This window comes from Neofelis nebulosa, chromosome 5, assembly GCF_028018385.1.
Source record: "Neofelis nebulosa isolate mNeoNeb1 chromosome 5, mNeoNeb1.pri, whole genome shotgun sequence".
NCBI classification, from domain to species: domain Eukaryota; kingdom Metazoa; phylum Chordata; class Mammalia; order Carnivora; family Felidae; genus Neofelis; species Neofelis nebulosa.
Genome location: NC_080786.1, coordinates 36,755,778 through 36,773,253, shown reverse-complemented (window position 1 = coordinate 36,773,253; position 17,476 = coordinate 36,755,778). Strand labels below are relative to the sequence as shown.

Here is a 17,476-nt window from a genome sequence, read left to right as displayed (position 1 = left end):
GAAATCTAAGCATTTAGACAAGCAGTAATAACTTCAATAGATCATGAACTATCCTTCAAACAAATAATTACAGAAATAATAGATTGGTAACCACAACCCTAATTTAAAAAATTGCTAATAGCTAATCCATGTGAAAGGAAAATGTATTTTAACCATGACATATGTTATTAGTTAGGGTCTAGCCAGAACAACAGAAACCACTATACGGATTTCTAACAGAGGAAGCTTCATGCAGAGAATTGCTTATACAACTTGATGGATGACCTGAGAAGTTCAGGTTAGTGGCAGCGGAAAGTCAGTCACAACCCTGAGGCTAGAGGGACAATCAGAGGGATGGTATTGCCGGAGCCCAGGGGCTACGATCACCAATAGTAGCTGGAGCCACAGCAGGCCCTTCAGTAGGGGCAGGAGCCTTGCAGCTGCTGTCAGAGAACCACCCAAGGGCAGGAGGTTTAGGGACAAACAACCTGGCGGTTCCCCTCAGTCCTCTCCAGTGCTTCTCATTGGCTGAGCCCAGCTGGAACCCAAGTGACAGGGCGGCCTGTCAGGGAAACCTGTCTGCAGTGGTCAGCTCCCTGAGACACAGGGCAGAGCAGGTGAGGGTGAGCGATGAGTCTGAAAGCGAATGGGCGCACGACCTATACAACAACATGTACAGAGTATTATAGACCAACGGACACTCCTTAGGTTCAGTACACGACGAGCACCGGTGTCTCATGTATGTAAGTACAACTCTGCAGTTACGTCTGTACTCAGGTTAAATTGGAACCATAATCTTAGCCAGAGTTGAGCCAGGAATATCTTAATGGATTAAAGTCAGTTTCAAAAGAGCCATAAACGATTGCAAATATTGCTGTCAATTAAATGATGTTTTGGGGGCACCTGACTGGCTCAGTCGGTAGAGCATGTGACTCTTGATCTTGGGGTTATGAGTTCGAGCCCCACCTTGGGTAGAGAGATTACTTTAAAAAACAAAAAGGAAGGCTAATAGACACTTTTTGTTTTTTAAATCAGGAAACACATCAATCACCAACCTTTGGACATGCAAACCGTTTCCCTCCTCTCATTTTATGTCTAATACTAACCAGGAGTGTGTGGTCTGAGATGCAGGGCTACAACTCGCGTGATGGCATGAACGATGTGCAATCCACCCACGCAGAACTCACAAGTTGTGTGGTTTTTTTTAAACCAGGGACACCTAAGTTTAAGATTCTTGGGTAAATTTCATGAGACTATCAAAGAATAAAGTTCTGAAACATAGGCTTTACAAATAATGAAAAACAGTTCTTTGATTCTTCCTTCATAAAAGCTAGTAGTGAAAGTGCTGCACTGGCTGTTTTCCAACACTAATTTCCTCCTGGCAGATGGCAGAATAAAACATTCACAGTAGACAGTGCCTTCTTTCAGAGACTCCAATCCACAGGGTATGTGGAAGAGAAGAAGAAGGCTTGAGTCTTGGTCTCTTTCCGATGTGAGCATTAAGCTATAAAGACAACTCAGAGGGTTTGAGAGAGATGCCTTTGGCCTGTACCTTCTAGAAAGTCTGATGCCCGGCTCTGTGGGTGGGGCTGGGCTGAGTGTGGCTGGACCCTGAATCATTTCCCATTTACCCTGAGTCTCAGCGTCTCTCCCTAACCTTCCTTTGCTCCCTTGGCCAGATTGTAAGCCAAGAGGAAATAAAAACATTAAGGAGCTCTAGACTCGGCTGTCTTTTCCATTCTTACCTTTTGTTGCAATGGAAGAATAGCTTGGATGAACAAAAGGGCACTGCACAATTAATTCTAAATAATTATAATAAAAATGGGTAGAAGGGACAAGAGGAGAAAGAGTAGAATAAATTAAAGGGGGAGGAGCTAATGAAGGCACTTCCCCAGTTAATGAAAGCATTTATTCAATGCTGTTCCCCTTGCCCCTGCCCTAGCCTCAAGCTTATTCACAAAGAGTATCTTCTGGTAACTGGTTATCAGTGCTGGCTAATCACTGGGGGCATTAAAATAGTTGGGACCCCCTGGACCAGCTAAACCAGATTCTCTAGGGTGAGACCCAGGTGACAGCATTTTTAAGATCCCTGTGATTCCAGTGTGCAGCCAGGATGGAGAACCTTGGGGATGTTCCCCACCTTGGGCATAACATGGCCAGAGGTGAACAGTAGGAATTCTGGAGATGAGTGGTAAAAATCACAGTTGGGGGGCAGCTGGGTGGCTCAGTCAGTTGAGTGTCCCACTCTTGATTTCGGATTAGGCCAAGATCTCATGGTTCTTGATTTTTGAGCCCCGCATAGGGCTCTGCACTGACAAGCAAGGAACCTGCTTGAGATTCTGTCTCTCCCTCTCTCTTCTGCCCCTGGTCCACTCACGCTCTCTCTCTCTCAAAATAAATATATAAAATAAAATAAAGAAAAGAAAAGGAAAAGAAAAGAAAGAAAAGAAAAGAAAAGAAAAGAAAAGAAAAGAAAAGAAAAGAAAAGGAAAGAAAAGAAAAGAAAAATGAAATCACAGTCTCTATTTAGAGCAGTGGCTCCCAGTTGGGGGCTGTTCTAGGAAATTTCTTCCCACAAAGCAGCTCAGTAATCCAGAAACTGCCATCCCCAGCCCCTGCTGAGGACTGACATTGCCTTCTACTCACATGCTCTGAGCAGAAGTTCCCAGCGGGGGTGATCTTGTCTCCTGGGTGGCCTTTGGGAACTCCATGGGGGTGTTTTCAGATGCCACAGTGATGAATAGTTTAGGGCTTGGACAGAAACTAAGCTGTTAGGATGGGTGAGGGAGGGGTGGGGAAGAAAAGTAACACTGGAAACCTCTGGTGTGGTAAGCACTCTGATGGGCCCTTCTGAGAGATGTGAGCCCCCACCTTCCCACCTCTCCACCCCCAATACACACATGTGCACACCCCCATCCACGCACAACAGCCTTATACAGCTTTTCTGAGTTTAGGGAGAAGAAATGTGCCAGCTAAGACGTGGAACCCAGGGACGAGATGGGAGAATACTCTCCTTGCATAATAGGGCCAAAATAATTAGCTCACACAGCACAGGGTCAAAGTTCAGTCAACAGAAGCATTATGAATCTCAAATGCAGACAGATGGGGTCGGGAAAAGAAAAACCTATTCTCACAGCATAAGGTCGGCTTGGCTTTAGATACTGTGGGATGGAAAGAGCGGCATCCTGAACAGAACTCCACCGTTCTTTAAAGTTCATATCTATGTGTGCCCCATGGGGCAGAGTTCACTTTCCCCAGCACTATGAGCTGTGTACCTGTCCAGGCCCATGTGTTCATCTGCAAGGGCAACCCTTGCAGATTCTACACCTGTGTCCCCAGGACTGACCTTTACCAACCCTGACCATCCCTCCCAAACCCTTTTTTGTTGTGGTTGTTAATGTTGTGTCATCCCAGAAGCACTGCACCTTCTTTTCCCATAGAAACCACCAGAGCTTCTTCCTGGGCCAGACATCTATCCAGAATGGGTGCCTCATCTTTTCAACCCACCCAAACACAGTCTTACCCAGCTTCCTTCTTTTGCAAAAGTCCTTGGTAGCACATCTAGGGGAAGTTGCTAACTTTTCACAATATAAAGTCAAGTCTAGATCCCTTGATGACAAAAAGTGTCTAGAAATACACCACTGTGAGTATTTATGCCCATTCCCCAGCCTCACCTCCTATAATCTGGATAGTATGCCCATTTCTCAACCACAGCTATTTTTTGGGGGGTCACCAGGACTCTCCTAACTGCCTACTCTAGTGGCCTCTTCTCAGGTTTTGTTTGTTTAATAATTTTTTAGATTTTCTGAAGTTTTCCAGTGGACAGAAAAGTAGAATAGCATAATGAGCACATATACCCATTTCTTAGATTTAACCCTTACTAACATTTTGCCATAATTGTTTCCTTTTACTTTGCTGAATTATATAATAAATTACAGACCTTCTGACATTTCACCCTGAAATAATCCAGTACACACTTTTAAAATATAAGAACTCTTCCCCACACGCCTCTAGGATCATATCACCCCTAATAAAATAAACAATAGTTCTAGAATATACGTTTTCCACATTTCAATTTCCTCACCTGTTCTAGATATGTCTTAAAGGCTAGCGTGTTCAGACAAAGCAGCGATCGTGAATGTCCGTTGCATGTGGTGGTTGTGTCTTGCTTTTTACCAGTGACCTCCCTATAGCATTTGCCTCCATTAAGCTGTTCCTTCTTGGAGGTCCACACTTGGTTTTGCTAATGTCAACTCTCTCGTCATCGTCTACTCCTGACCATCTGTTTTCACCCTTCCTTTGTCGCTGTATTTTCAGTATTGGTGCTTCACAGAACTCTGTCCTTGGCTGTCCATTCTCACCTTAAACTTATTTCCCAGGCAATTTTCCTGAACGATATTCCATTGTATGGGTATACCACGTTTTGTTTATTTACTTATCAGTTTATGGATTTGGGGTTGTTTATATTTTTTGGCTATTATGAATAATGCTGCTGTGAATACCATTTGTATATAATCATTTGTATTTGTACACAAGTTTTTGTGTGGACAAATGTTTAATTTGTCTTGGGAATACACCTGGGCATGAGATTGCTGGGTCAGATGGTAGTCTTATGTTTAACACTTTGGGAAACTGCCAAATGTTTTCCAAAGTGCCTTTACTGTTTTACAGTCCCACTAGCAATATATAAGGTTTCCAATTTCTCCACATCCTTGTCAACACTTGTTACTGTCTGTCTTTTTTATTACAGCCATCCTAGAGGGTGCAAAGTGATTATCTCATTGTGGGTTTTTTTTTTTTAATGTTTATTTATTTTTGAGAGAGAGAGACACAGCGTGTGGGTGGGAGAGGGGCAGAGAGAGAGGGAGACACAGAATCCAAAGCAGGCTCCAGGCTCTGAGCTGTCAGCACAGAGCCCGATGTGGGGCTCGAACCCACGAACCGCAATATCATGAACTGAGCCAAAGTCAGATGCCTGACTGAGCCATCCAGATGCCCCTCATTGCGGTTTTGATTTGTATTTCCCTAACAGTTAGTGATGTGAATATCTTTTAATGGGCTTATTGGCCACTTGTACATTTTCTTTCTTTTTTTAATATTTATTTTTGAGAGAGAGCGAGAAAGCATGAGTGGGGGAGGGAGGGTCAACAGGAGAGAGGGGGACAGAGGATCTGAAGCAGACTCCTTGCAGATAGCAGCAGTGTGCCTGATGTGGGGCCCTACCTCAGGAACTGAGAGATCATGACCTGAGCTGAAGTTGGACGCTTAACTGACTGAGCCACCCAGGCATCCCATTTTCTTTGGAAAAATGTCTATTCAGATTTTTTGCCAATTTTTAAATTGGGTTATTTGTCTCTTTATTATTGAGTTGTAGGAGTTTTTATACATTCTAGATACAAATCCCTTAGCAGAGATATGATTTGTAAACATGCTGCGGGTCGTCCTAGGATGCTTTTTAAAAAAATCTCATGGGAGTGGAGTGCGTACGTATGTTTCTTGAAGTTTAGGACACGGCTTAGGCTCCAGCACAGTGGGTATTCAATAAATATTTACTGAATCCAGTTGAATTCCTTATAGGTCTTTTTAGCAAAGTCTTTGACCCTCTATTTTACTCTCCACTCAATTTTACCTTTCTTTCTTAGAGTGTAAGAAAATACAAATAAAACTGAAAAACATACACAATTTGGGCTGGATACATGCGTTTAAAAAATCTAAAATGTGGGGCGGCTGGATGGCTCAGTTGGTTAAGCGTCCAACTCCAAGTTTCAGCTCAGGTCGTGATCTCACAGTTCATGAGATCGAGCCCTGCATCGGGCTCTGCGCTGACAGTGTGGAGCCTGCTTGGGATTCTCTCTCTCTCCCTCCCTCTCTACTCTTCCCCCACTCACGCTGTCTCTGTCTCTCTCTAAATAAATAAATAAAACGTTAAGAAAAAAAAAGATGCTTTAAAAAAAAATCTAAAATGTAAGTGGTTTTTAAACAACAGATTTTAACAAATCACTTAATCTCTCCATTTCCTCAGCTGCCAATTGGAGAGGAGTTTTGGGGTTCGTGCGTGATCATCTCTATGCTTGCTCCTACTCTACCACTGAATAAGTTTGATAATAACAAGTTAAGACCATTCCTGGTGGCATTCTGGGCTCAGAGGAAGTCACCTGGAATAATCACCATGTCTGTCTTGCTCTCTGCTACATTCCAAGTATGGAGTACTGTGACACACACAGCAGGTAATAAATTGAGTGAATAGGTCCCCAGTAAGCCCGTACCTCTTCAAATACATTGATGAGTCCCACATCTGTATCTCTGGCCTGAACTCTTTTCCTTTTCCTGATGGTCCCTTTGCTGATTCAACACTTCCATGTGCAGGGTCAACAGGCATGATCACAATCATAATGTGTCAAAAACAGAATTCATGATTCTCCACTCTTCCCCAAACTTGTTTCCCTGGCTCCCGACCCCACACTGGGCTTTCTAATTTCAGTAAGTGGTACCACCTCCAAAGAGGTGCTCAGGCAGAGCCCTAGGAGTCATTCTTAACTGCTCTTCTTCTTCTTCAAAAGTTATCCAATTTGTCAAAAAGCCTTATCAGTTCTAGCTTCAAAACATACCCCAAATCCGATCCCTTCTTACCTTCTCCACAGCTTACCACTCTGACCCGAGCCGCTATCTTTTCTCCCCTGGATTCCTACAGGAGCCTCCTACCTGATGTCCCTGAATCTACTCTACCCCACTACACTGTTTTCTTCGCACAAGAGCCAGGATGATTCTCTAATACCTTAAGCCAGTTCATACCAATCTCCTGTTCAAAACTCTCCCAAGACCTACCATACTCAGAGTCAATCCAAAGTCCTACCAATGGCCTAGAAAGCTCAGGTGATCAGGGCCTGGCGTCCTCTCTGATCTTACCTCCTCTTTCTCTCTCTGCCTTGCTGGCCACCTTATGCTCCTTGAACATGCCTAGCATGCTTGACCTCAGGACCTTTGCACATATTGCTCTTTGCCTGCAACACTGCTTCACTTGAGGATTCAGCATGGCTTATTCTCTTGCTTCATTCAGATCTCTGCTTGAATATCTCCACCTCAGGGAGGCCTTACCCAACAGTCTTTCTAAAGAAGCCCTTTGAGGGGTACCTGGGTGGCTCAGCTAGTTAAGCATCTGACTTCAGCTTGGGTCATGATCTCGCGGTTCGTGAGCTCTGTGCTGACAGCTTAGAGCCTGGAGTCTGCTTTGCATTCTGTGTCTCCCTCTCTCTCTGCGCCTCCCCACTTGCTCTCTCTCTCTCTCTCTCTCTCTCTCTCTCTGTGTCTCTCTCAAAAATAAACATTACAGAATATTTAAAAAAAAAAAAAGAAGCCCCTTTGCAACATACTGTCCCCTTATTCTGTTTTATGTTCATTCATGGTATTTAACATTCCCTAAATTACAGTATGTATTTGTTTACTTCTTCTTTCCCCCACTAGAATGCAAGCCCTATGAGGGCAGAGATTTCACCTTTGTTTATTACTGCATTCCTAGTGCTGGGTACCATTTCTAGCACATCAGAAACACTCAGATGTTGCTGGATGAGTAAATAAGCTGATGATATCATCATCTGTCATCTGAGAGCAAGCCCTGGGTTTGTGTCTTGGCTGTGCCACTTACTCACTGAACAGCCTTGGGCAAATCATCTAATCTCTCCAGGCCTCAGTTTCCTCACCTATGAAAATGAGCTAGTAATCCCTACTGTGTAGGACTGCTGTGAGGTTTAGAGATAAGGGATGACAGTGCCTGACATTAGGTACTCACTTCACAGACCTGTAATTAACATCCTTCTTCACGCATTACTTGGTTAAGGGACAGAGGCGATCACCAAACTGGCTCCCTTAGAACTAGAGGTTAATGATGGAAAATGGCACACTAGAGGCTAAGGAAGAAAATGAATCCATTTCAGTGCCGAAGACTCAGAAAGCTGGGTTGATACACCAGCCAGAAGAGCTGGGCTTCCAGATACTACTTCCAAATTCAAGTCAAGGCACTGCTTTGTTCTGTGGACAACAGCAGGGTTGGAGGCAATGATTCAAAATGACCTCAGCTTTTGTCTCATCTGGTCCTGTGACCAGACCGCAGGCAACGCCTCATCCAGGGTAGTAATTTCCTTTGCAGCTTTCTGCTAAGAGGCTCTTCGACATGGTAAAATACCGTGCAGCTGCTGCACAGGATGAGGCATTGCTACGTGTTCTGACATGCAAAGATCTTCCACAAGTGTTGCCGAGTGAAAACCTCCAGTTGCAGGTGAAATACACAGTAGAATATACATGAACAGCAACACTCTGCTATACAGCAACACTCCGCTATACATGTGTACAGGTTTCTATGCGAGTATGTAAACACATAGAGAGAGGTCTGCAAGGGTGAAAACCATATTGGTCATGCTCGTTTCCTCCTAGAGGTGGGGAGGTGACTAAAACTAGAAATGGGTGTCAGGGGAGACCAGCTTTATCTAGAATCTATTTTTACAAAGAGAACGTACTACTTCTGTAATTGAAAATTAATTTTTTAAACCGCCCAAACACGATGATGCTAAAACACCACATTTAAGTAAAATGAAGTAATTTACTTTCCCCTAACTAGCAGTTCTCAAATGGAGCGGTCACCCTCAGTGGTCGTGCTTGGTGGCGTTTTTTTTTTGGTTGTCAAAGACTCCAACGCTATTGGCATTTCGTCCCCCAGGGATGACGGACTTAACTGTGTGTGAGAAAGTCCCACAGCACAAAATAGTATGCCAGCCCAAATGCCGAAAGGGGTCCTAGTGAGGAACACTACCCAAAAGCTAGGGTTGGTTGTAATTATGAATTCATCTGTGACCTGCCACTCCCCTCCCCCATTAAGAATTTTCTGTCTTTGCTTTGGGCTACTGAGATGCCTTGCCCATGTTCCATCGATATATAAGACAATACATTTTATCATCAATGGTCAAGAGAAGTAAATTGAAAAGCATGGGAAGCACAAGTGGCTTGGGTTTTATGCCTCCCATCTGGAGCATGGGGATATTTCTGAGAATCAGGGTTGTCCAGGCACCAGCCACCCTGTACTCTGTACTAAGTCTTTAAGACAAATGTCCCAGGGATGCCTGGGTGCTCAGTCAGTTGAGCACCTGACTCCTGATTTCAGCTCAGGTGATGATCTTGTGATATATGGATTTGAGCCTCAAGTTAGCACGGAGCCTTCTTGGGATTCTCTCTCTTTCTCTCTCTTTGTATCTCCCCTGCTCTCTCTATCTCAAAAATAAATAAATAAACATTAAAAAAATTGTTTTTTAAGAAAGACAAATGTCCCCTTGGCCAGCAGCTGGGCAAGGGCTGAGAACCTTTCAGGACAAGTTGGGAAGGTCCCTTTTCTCATAGTTCTCACACAGGACGGTCTGCCTTCAGACCCCTCTGCCTTTGAGAAGCAGCTTTCAGCCTACAATAATGATGGAAAAGTGATGATAGAAAAAAGAGAAACAATGTGTTATATTCCCCCTTCAATTCCACACTCTAGGACACTGTTGTGGTGTGTGTATTCAACAAGTATTTATGGAGCAACTACTATGTGTCAAGCACTGTACGAGGTGCGGGGTGTACAGAGAATGAGACTGTGGTGAAAACTTAATAAATAAACAGATCAGGAGCACCCGGGTGACCTAGTCAGTTGTGCGTCCGACTCTTGGTTTTGGCTCAGGTCATGATCTCACAATTCATGAGTTCCAGCCCCACATTAGGCTCCACGCTGACAGTGTGGAGCCTGCTTGGGATTCTCTCTCTTCTCTCTGCCCCTCCCCTGCTCTCTCTCTCTCAAAATAAATAATAAAATAAATAAATAAATAAATAAATAAATAAGCAAATAAACAGATCCACATAAGTCAGGTCATTTTAAATAGCATGAGAGATGTGGTCACTAGCAATTGGAGGGGGTCAATAATATGATAGAACTCAGCAGAGACCTGTCCCCTGGAGGCAGGCGGAGCCCTGGGGAGGAGGAGGGGGATGGTGCTGGGGGGGCCACTGTGGAAGGCTTGTGCCTGTGCAGCTGTTCCTGTCTCTTCCAGCTCAGCCGGGGCTGTGCCCTCTGGGACAGCAGGTATGGTCCAGGTCCTGTGGGTTGTCTGTGCTCCTGGGCAGATAAAATTATCGTGAGTAACATTCATGCTGCTTCTTATTTTGCTTTCCAGCTGTCTCCACCCAAGATTTCGCTTGCATCTGAGGAAGCTGATTTCATGTGCTTCAGAGGTGTGCTCGCAGATAACCGGCATGGGCTTTCAAAGTCACTGTTACTTAAAAACACATGCATGGCACTCACTTTGTGTCAGGCACTGCTCAAAACACTTTGCAAATGTTAAATCATTTTGTCCTTACAAGAAACCTACATGCCAGGTGTTGAGGAGTATTACTATCCTCCATTCACGCATGAGGACGTGGGACTGTTCCTCCAATCACAGCCCTTCCCCATGACATGCAGTATAGCAATAACGTTAGCATTGGGGGAGGACTAGGCATCAGCAGCCATGGTATCAGAAATGCAGATTCCTGCCCTGCCCTCGAGCTACTGAATCAGAATCTGTTTCTTCAGGTCACTCTTAGGGATCGCCAAGTTCAAAACCACTGATCCAGTCCATGTTTTCATTTTCTGGGAGATGATCTGGAGGATGTGCCTTCCATGGTTAGCTAACCCTTCAAACTCCAACAAGTGTTTGTTTTATGCACCCTTTTTCCTCCTTAGTTAAAGTTCATTTCTCAGGTAGGAGAACCAAGCATAGCAGGGTTAGAGTCCACCAGTAAACAAACAACTAAACAACATGAAAGCAGGACACTACGTACAAAGGGCTGGGTTCGGGGGTGCCTGGGGTTGGGGAAGGTACAGCGGAGATGCCGCAAACTATAAAACACTGTCCCAGCCTGAAAGAGTGCTTTATCCCCCTGTGGAGAAATGATATATAAATACCAGATGGACAGACAAACAGGGGTACTATACTTTTACAGTGACATCGTATCCCACAAACAACTAAAGAGTCATCTATTTAACTACATATCCCTGAAAGAAAATCAAGCAAGCAAGTGGGAGGAAGGCAGGGAAGGAGGGAGGGAGAGAGGGAGGGAGGGGGAAGGAAGGAAGGAAGGAAGGAAGGAAGGAAGGAAGGAAGGAAGGAAGGAAGGAAGGAAGGAAAATGGGGGAGGAGCAGGGAAGAAAGGAACAGGGTAGGGAGATTTAACGTTGTGGGGTATTCCCTCCACACTCCTCTGATGAGATGCCTCAGAGGGAGCCTGCATTTCCCTGGGGTCCTCAGCTACCATGGGCCTCTGTGGCATATAGCTGCCTCTAGCTGAGAATGGATCTAATATTTAAAGATTTTTCATAAAACATAGCCCCTGAATGCGAGCCAACCACACTGCCTGGTTGACAGCCAAAAAACATGGCCTGCTGTGATGCTACAAGAAAAACTGGGTGTGCGGGGCTTAGTGAGAGATGTATGTGTCCCATACTTATTGGGTGATTTAACGGATTTTCAAGAGACAATGTTTTCATCTTACGTGCTGATTTCAGACACGACCCTTTACTTCAGATGTAACTGCACTGTGCACGAAGGCCTCATATTTTCTGACTTTCTCTGTTGCCAAGGCTGAGAAACTGGCCAAGCAGACCCATCCTATGTTGTAAAGTCCACAGTAAGGACAGGAGATGAGGCTGCAGCCTCCAGAGGAAGCAAGAGCATTACAATTGTTGCCGGGAGCTGTCAGTGCATCACCACCAGGCTTGCGCCGCAGATGCGTGTGTTCCACCCCCCTGCAAAGTACAGGGCTGGGTGTCTCTGTGTCTGTGAGTGTGCACTAGGCAAGCGATCACTGCAACGCCAGTCACACCTTTCTTGTCCTGGAGAGCCTAGGCTCCCATACTCTGCCTCCTGTAGCCAGCCTGCACTGTTAGTGCTTCTTGACCTCACAGTGACTCCCCTCCCCCACCACACACGCACTGATTGGGTAGGGAATGGACCACTTAGCACGGGCTGGACCCAGATCCGAGGGGTGGCCAGTCTGAGGTCAGATGGTAGCAGTCTCTGGTGCCACAAGGTCCTGCAGATTCAGGGCCAGTAGCCATCTTGAGCACACAGAGGTAGACAACAGAGACAGGCAAGAGAAACAGGGAGGGGGCGCCTGAAATGAGCAAGCAAGCAGGTGAACAGTTTTCCCCCTCAGGTTTCCTGGGCCTGGCTGCACCTGACTCACTGTCCTAGGTGTCCTTTGCCTATGCCCTGACACCACCTCCTCCCCTTTCTATTGAGCTGGTAGGCCTTGGTGCTGTCTTTTGCATACAGACAAAGCTTTACTGACTGGGCTTTCCACTATTTTCTGTGGGCTTCAAAGACCTGCACAGAGGAGACAGGTCTTCTAACCACTGTGCAGCTTCAATCACTTGTGACCTTTTGTGACCCAAAATGCAAACTTCTAGAATTCACATGGTTTTGGCAAGTTCATTTGTCTACTAAATCCCTTTCTGTAGGACAGTAATTTTTTTTCTTGGCACTGTATAAAATGCCCACTCTTTGGGGCATTTTGGGGCAGTTGGGCGGCTCAGTCAGTCGAGCATCCAACTCTTGATTTCGGCTCAGGTCATGATCCCAGGGTCATGGGATCGAACCCCGTGTCAGGCTCTATGCTGAGCCTTTCCCTCTCCCTCTGCCCCTGTCAGCTGCCCACACACACTCTCTCTCTAAAAAATAAAAAAATAAAATAAATAAATGCCTACTCTTTGGATCAAATTCTTCCTTTCCTGATGGTCTCCTCAGTACTACTGGCACTCCTTTCAAAGGCGAGCATGAATTTTCCCTACTGTTGACCACATTAGGCATGGACATCAACAACGAGTCCAATGGTTTTCAGATTTTTAGCACTGAATTTTTTTCTTTTTCAAATTAATGCTACTTGAAGCAATACAGAAGAGACATAACCCTAGCCAACTCTGGATTTCTTCTCCCTGCACCCCTCCCCCAACTCTCAGCTGTAGGCTCCTATCAAACCCAAGGGTTCTGGGAACAAACACTTGGTGCACTGCTCAGGGCGGCAGATTGTTTCATCCTTATCTTGGGCAAACATCAAGGATCACCCACTGCATATTCGGGATACACCACACAGTCCATCCCAAGCTCTGGAAATGCTCTGGAAATACAGTGAAGTGAAAGACACATCCCCAACACAAAGGAAAAGCTGGGCAGATAAGATGCTAACGGCCATCACACAGAGCGTATGCCAAGTACAAGGGTGTCACAAGTACGGTTAGGATGATGGGCTCAGAGGCTGGAGGAGCGGCCAGGGCTAGAGCAGCTGGGGCAGGGCCCCACAGAGCAGCAGGAGGGGCTCCAGCAGGATTTCAACAGACTTACAGGAGAAGAGAAAGTAAAATCTGAGGGGTGGGGGTGGCGGGGTGCATCCAGACGAGAGGACAAGCACAAACAATGGTGGAAGTGTCTGTGATGGACTCAGGAAATGGTTAGCTGATGAATTTGGTGGGATGACAGGGCGTTGCAAATGGGAAAATGGGAAGGGGCCAGAACTTGAATAACAGGCTAGGAAAAATCAACTCATTTTGGAGACCATCAAGAGCCCTGAATGATTCGATTTAGAATTTAGAAAAACAATGGAAAAAAGCAAAACAAGATAAGAGCAGAAATCAGACGTCAAGCTTCTTGGATGCGGAATCAGACATGGGTCTGCAGGAAAGACAAAGGGTCAGCAAAGGGAAACGCTGATGACACATTTCCCCACTGCTGATCCTCTCCCCAAAAGGGTCAGAAGGCTTTGAGACTGGTGAAGGCAAGCTGTATCATCTTCCACTTATTCATCAGGCATCGAGAAGCCCGTGACTCCTTTGAAGTCATCTAGGCGAGGACTCTGGGGCTCCTGACTCACAGGCCTTCCCAGAAAAATCCTTTCCAGCAAGAGCAAGTGATCATAAGACACTGGCTCAGGGGCTGGTGAGAGCAGTCTCCAACTACCTCAGAGCTTCTCAGGCCTTTCTCCTCTTGTCCAAATCCAGGGAACGGAAAAACTCAAACTCACCCCCAGTCTCAGCCTCAGCTTATCACCACACGCTTACCAAAAGAATGCAGAGAAGAACAGCCTTACAGTGAAAGCCCTCCAGAATCATTGCCAGCAACACACACCATGCGCAGGCACACACAGCCATTCTTGGAGAAGGTGTGAACATCAGAGCTGAACCGGGTAAACGTGAGCGCTGAATGTGGTCTGCCCCGAAGGAAGGCCCAATGCTACAAACTTCCGAGGGGAAGGTGGTATAAGGTGGTCCCTCACCAGATGCCTATTGATGGTGACACATCTGGGCTGGCCAGGTCTCTCTGTCTCTGCCTGTCTCTGTCTCCTATACAACAAAGAACCCAGAGACGTGGGAAGGGCATGTTACGGGAGGGCAGGAGGGAAAGAGGGTGTAAAAAGTCTGGGTGTCCCGCACAAGGTCCCTGGACAAGGCGGTGTGTGGCCACCTTCTCACCCAGGTCTTCCAGCTCCAGAGGCTGTGTTCTGCCAACAGCTCCATGGGACAGATGAGAATGACATCATCAGAAAAGGGGACAAAGAGAGAAGAGGACAGCCACGGCACATTCCCTGTCAGGAGAGGAAGGCTTTCCGGGAGGTTGTGTTGGACTTGCCAGCACCTTCGCTGTATTCCCAGAGGTCTGTCCCTGAGGCTTTGGGGACTGAGCGGGAGGGGGCACCTGTGGTGGCCTTACAGTCAGGACAACATGTCAGCCGCAATTCAGCCAGTGACTCAGCACTGACGGGAAGGCCAGACCTCCCTGAGGTCACCAGCTGCAGTCAACCCTGGACACGTCCACCTCCCGGCACGTCCCCACACATAAGGGACTCCAACGAACTTCCCAGTGACTGCTCCCTCACCATGAAACAGTCTACCTCCCCTTCATTGATTTCTTTTTTTTTTTTTAAGTTTATTTTGAGAGAGAGCAGGGAGGGAGGTGGTGGGGGGGGTGGGGGAGAGAGAGGAAGAGAGAGGGAAGGAGAATTCCCAGCAAGCCTCACACTGCCAGTGAGGAGCCCAACGTGGGCTCGAACCCACAAACTGAGATCATGACCTGAGCCAAAACCAAGAGCTGGACGCTTAACTGACTGATCCACCCAGGTGCCCCTCCTTCAGTGATTTTCTGGTCTAACTAGCTTTCTAAAATTTATAAATATAACATGTACCTGATTTAAAAAAATTCAAACAGCACCAAAGGCTGTCCAGTAAAAAGAAAAGCAACAGAAATTTAAGTATAATTTTCTAGTTCTTGACCCATCAGTGTAAAGAAGCTTTGTGTGACTCCCATTTTTGTAAACAAGGAAACTGACCCACTTTGTGTGTCCTTCCACTTCTACTCTCTGCTGCCCAATCCCTAATGCCCAGCACCCTTACTATCACGGTTACATGGCACCGAGGTTTACAACTTTTATGTTTTGTTCTAGAAATACAACTGTTTGTGCTTCATCTGGAGCTTGGTTCTTTTTTTTTTTTTTTTTTTTTAATGTTTATTTTTTATTTTGACAGAGCATGAGCAGGGGAGGAACAGAGAGAGAGGGAAGCACAGAATCTGAAGCAGGCTCCAAGCTGTGAGCTGTCAGCACAGAGCCCAACACAGGGCTCGAACTCATGAACTGTGAGATCGTGACCTGAGCCGAAGTTGGATGCTGAACCGACTGAGCCACCCAGGTACCCCTAGAGCTTAGTTCTTAAAATTAAAAATGAACCACCAGCATTTATAATATACTGATTGTGTAATTATTATTGTCTCCGGAGGCAAGTGAGGACCCTCAGAGAAGAAGAGCGGATGAGTCACTACACTTGTGCTGCTCAAAGTAAAATGAAATTAACTAAGTTGGAAAGAGGACTTGGGGAGGGGATGGAGTGATATTAAAGTTCTTTCTCCTCAGCATGTTGAAGGCATTTCTGGGGCTCTTCTATTTGGGTTGGCTTGAAGGAGGAGAGGAACAAAACCAGGGGTCTTCATTCTTGTATTCATCTGTACTTTTTGAACACCAATTATGTGTTAGATACTATGCTAAGCACTTAAGATGCATATAAAAGCATTTCCCACCTTCAAAGAGTTCCAAGGGAGAGCCAGGAAAATCAAAGACAGAACAACTAGAAGCTCCAAGGCAGGGTTTTTAAAATTCTGTTTTGTTCACTGCTGTAGTTTTAGTATTTAGACAAGCCAATTACTGAATGAATGACTGAATGTAATGCCTGAGTTACACGCAGTGGAGGCGGCGTGGGTTGGGGAAAGGGGTTGGGACTGGGAGGGGAACCCAGAACACGAAGGAGGAGCCCTGGAGGGTGCCATGGGCTTGAAGCTCAGAGAACATTTCCAAAGAGAGTTTGAGTTGACTAGTGAAGTAGGAGGAGGACATGGGAAGAAATCAGGAGAAGGGATCCCCAGTAGTATCATAGGAGCAGGAGGTGAGTTTGGGAAGTGGCAGATGAGGTGAAATGACAGGAGGAGGCAATGTGTGAAGACTTGTATGCAGGGCTGATGGCCTGGCCTTTATTCCAGGGTGCTAGGGAACCATGGAAGGTTGTTGGCAGGGTGGTAGTGTGGTCAGCTCTGTGGGCAGGGGCAGGGGTGGATGGGGCTGGAGATGGGAGTTCAGCTAGAGAATAAGCTGTCTCTGGGAGGAGGCATAATGAGAAGCTGGACTGAGGCTCTGAGGTTGGAGAGAAGGGCTCAGCTCTGAGAAAAATTCAGGAGGTAGAATCTGGACAATTTGGTAACCGAGGGGCTTCATGGGATAGCTCGCACAGGGTGAGTTCCTGATCTGAGTGGCTGACGGGGTGGTGGCATCATTCACAAAGAGAAGGATTAAAAGAGGGGTGCGTGGATGGCTCAGTCGGTTAAGTATCCAACTCCAGCTCAGGTCATGATCTCACAGTTTGTGACTTTGAGCCCTGTGTTGGGCTCTGGGCTGACAGCTCAGAGCCTGGAGTCTGCTTCGGATTCTGTCTCCCTCTCTCTCTGCCCCTCCCTGGCTCATGCTCTCTCTCTCTCTCAAAAATAAATAAACATTAAAGATTAAAAGAAAAACAATGGGTTCAGCAAGTTTTCAGGAGCACTATGTACTGCTGCATGTTGTGCATGTGGGACACCTAAGTGGGGACATCTTTGGACAGGTGGATCCATTTACACATCAGAGAATTATTGGCAAATGAATGATATATAAAGCCAAGGACGCAGAAATGTAGGATAATAGGTACATGAGTGTATAACAGAAACACCACCTTTAAGGATGGACAGATACAAAGAAGTCCATGAAGGAGACCAGGAAGAGCTGAACCAAGGGGATGGGTATCACTCTTTCAGTGCAGGGATATGGGTGAATGAATGAATGAATGAATGAATGAATGTGTATCTTAAATTATTTATCCCTGCCTTTCCTTCTGGATTCCCCTCTTGAAGTACCTTCAAGCACTAGACTGTACAAC

At 45.9% G+C, this 17,476-nt stretch overlaps 1 protein-coding gene across 7 annotated transcripts in view; it reads right to left on the bottom strand.

Annotated features, from left to right (window-relative positions):
* The window catches only part of ZBTB38 (zinc finger and BTB domain containing 38), a 172,567-nt gene that overhangs the window by 137,131 nt on the left and 17,960 nt on the right, over nt 1–17,476 (bottom strand). The window contains exon 3 of one of the 7 annotated variants that reach the window (XR_009261824.1): nt 9,851–10,111. The exons of the other annotated variants lie outside the window; for them this stretch is intronic. The gene's annotated coding sequence lies outside the window, so the exon portion shown is untranslated. Of the gene's footprint in view, nt 1–9,850; nt 10,112–17,476 lie in introns of those variants that run through there. 7 annotated transcript variants of the gene reach the window in all.